The sequence below is a fragment of the Arachis hypogaea genome, chromosome 10 (assembly GCF_003086295.3).
Source record: "Arachis hypogaea cultivar Tifrunner chromosome 10, arahy.Tifrunner.gnm2.J5K5, whole genome shotgun sequence".
Lineage (NCBI taxonomy): Eukaryota > Viridiplantae > Streptophyta > Magnoliopsida > Fabales > Fabaceae > Arachis > Arachis hypogaea.
The window spans coordinates 32,333,157-32,335,964 of record NC_092045.1 but is presented as its reverse complement, the minus strand read 5'-3'; the positions used below and the strand labels follow the sequence as shown (position 1 = coordinate 32,335,964).

Below are 2,808 nucleotides of genomic sequence, written 5' to 3'. Positions count from 1 at the left end.
ATAAAATCAAAAAATATTTTGTGTTTCTTGTTTGAGTCTAGTGTCATCTTTTAAGTTTGGTGTCAATTGCATATTCATCTTATTCTTGCATTTTTCGAAAATTCATGCATTCATAATGTTCTTCATGATCTTCAAGTCGTTCTTGGTAAGTCTTCTTGTTTGATCTTTAAATTTTCTTGGTTTGTGTTGTATGATGTTTTTTATATGCATTTTTGCATTCATAGTGTCTAAGCATAAAAGATTTCTAAGTTTGGTGTCTTGCATGTTTTCTTTGCATAAAAAATATTTCAAAAATATGTTCTTGATGTTCATCATGATCTTCAAAGTGTTCTTGGTGTTCATCTTGACATTCATAGTGTTCTTGCTTGCATCATGTGTTTTGATTCATAATTTTCATGTTGTGAGTCATTTTTATGTTTTTCTCTCTCATAATTAAAATTTTCAAAAATAAAAAATATCTTGTCCTTATTTTTCTCAAAATTTCAAAAATTTGAGTTGACTTAGTCAAAATTTTTTAAAAAACTTAGCTATTTCTTATAAGTCAAGTCAAATTTTCAATTTTAAAAATCTTATCTTTTCAAAATCTTTTTCAAAAATAAAATCTTTTTCATTTTTTTACTATTTTTCGAAAATTTTTAATTTGAATTTTAAAATCTTTTTCTTATCTTTATTTCAAAATTTCGAAAACTTTACTAACAATTAAATGTGATTGATTCAAAAATTTGAAGTTTATTACTTTCTTGTTAAGAAAGGTTTAATCTTTAAATTCTAGAATCATATCTTTTAGTTTCTTGTTAGTCATGTAATCAAATTTTAATTTTAAAAAAAATCAATTCTTTTTCAAAATATCTTTTCTATCATATCTTTTTCAAAAATTTGATTTCAAAATATCTTCCAACTTCTTATCTTTTCAAAATTAAAATTCAAATATTTTTCAACTAACTAGTTGACTTTTTGTTTGTTTTAACTATATCTTATCTTTTTAAAAACCACCTAACTACTTTTCCCTCTCTAATTTTCGAAAATACCTCCCTCTTTTTCAAAAATTCTTTTAATTGATTAATTGTTTTAAATTTTAATTTTAATTTCCTTTCTTAATTTTTGAAAATTACTAACTTTTTTTCAAAATTAATTTTCGAATTCTCTCCCTCTCATCTCCTTCTATTTATTTATTTATTTACTAACACTTCTCTTCATCTCAAAGAATCTGAACTTATCTTCACCCTTGTGTTTGGATTCTTACCTTTTCCTTCTTCTATTCCCTTCTTCTTCTACTAACATAAAGGAATCTCTCTACTGTGGTAAAGAGGATCCCTATTATTATTTTCTGTTCCCTTTTTTTTATATGAGCAGAAGCAAGGACAAGAATACTCTTGTTGAAGCAGATCCTGAACCTGAAAGGACTCTGAAGAGGAAACTAAGAGAAGCTAAATTACAACAGTCCAGAGACAACCTTACAGAAATTTTCAAAAAAGAAGACGAGATGGCAGCCAAAAATAATAATGCAAGGAGGATATTTGGTGATTATACTACACCTACTTCCAAGTTTGATGGAAGAAGCATCTCAATCCCTGCCATTAGAGCAAACAATTTTGAGCTGAAACCTCAACTAGTTGTTCTACTGCAACAGAACTGCAAGTTCTATGGACTTTCATCAGAAGATCCCTACTAGTTTTTAACTGAGTTCTTGCAGATCTGTGAGACTGTTTAGACTAATGGAGTAGATTCTGAAGTCTACAGGCTCATGCTTTTCCCCTTTGTTGTAAGAGATAGAGCTAGAATATGGTTGGATACCCAACCTAAAGATAGCCTGGACTCCTGGGATAAGCTGGTCGTGGCCTTCTTGGCTAAGTTCTTTCCTCCTCAAAAGCTGAGCAAGCTTAGAGTGGATGTTCATACCTTCAAACAAAAAGATAGTGAATTCCTCTATGAAGCTTGGGAAAGATACAAGCAGATGACCAAAAGGTGTCCTTCTGACATACTTTCAGAGTGGATCATTCTGGATATATTCTATTATGGTCTATCTGAGTTCTCTAAGTTGTCATTGGACCATTCTGCAGGTGGATCCATTCACCTAAAGAAAATGCCTGCAGAAGCTCAAGAACTTATTGACATGGTTGCAAATAACCAATTCATGTACACGTTTGAGAGGAATTCCGTGAATAATGGAACGCCTCAGAGGAAGGGAGTTCTTGAAATTGATGCTCTGAATGCCATATTGGCTCAGAACAAAATGTTGACTCAGCAAGTCAACATAATTTCTCAAAGTCTGAATGGATGGCAAAATGCATCCAACAATACTAAAGAGGCATCCTTTGAAGAAAAAGCTTATGATCCTGAGAACCCTGTAATGGCAAAGGTAAATTACATGGGTGAACCTTATAGAAACACCTATAATTCTTCATGGAGAAATCATCCAAATTTCTCATGGAAGGATCAACAAAAGCCTCAACAAGGCTTTAATAATGATGGAAGAAATAGGCTTAGCAATAGCAAGCCTTTTCTATCATCTTCTCAGCAACAGACAGAGAATTTTGAGCAGTGCACCTCTAATTTAGCAAACTTAGTCTCTGATCTGTCTAAGGCCACTTTAAGTTTCATGAGTGAAACAAGGTCCTTCATAAGAAATTTGGAGGTACAAGTAGGCCAGCTGAGTAAGAAAATCACTGAAACTCCTTCTAGCACCCTCCCATGCAACACTGAAGAGAATCCAAAAAGCGAGTGCAAGGCCATTGACATAATCAACATGGCCGAACCTAAGGAGGAAGGAGAGGACGTAAAACCCAATGAGGAAGACCTCATGGGACG

General features: G+C 32.3%; 1 non-coding gene across 1 annotated transcript; it reads right to left on the bottom strand.

Moving 5' to 3' along the window:
* Positions 1–1,876: 1,876 nt before the first annotated feature.
* On the bottom strand, positions 1,877–1,980 carry LOC112718667 (small nucleolar RNA R71). Its single transcript, XR_003160997.1, has one exon. It is a non-coding gene; the product is annotated as a small nucleolar RNA R71 (small nucleolar RNA).
* Positions 1,981–2,808: the final 828 nt, after the last annotated feature.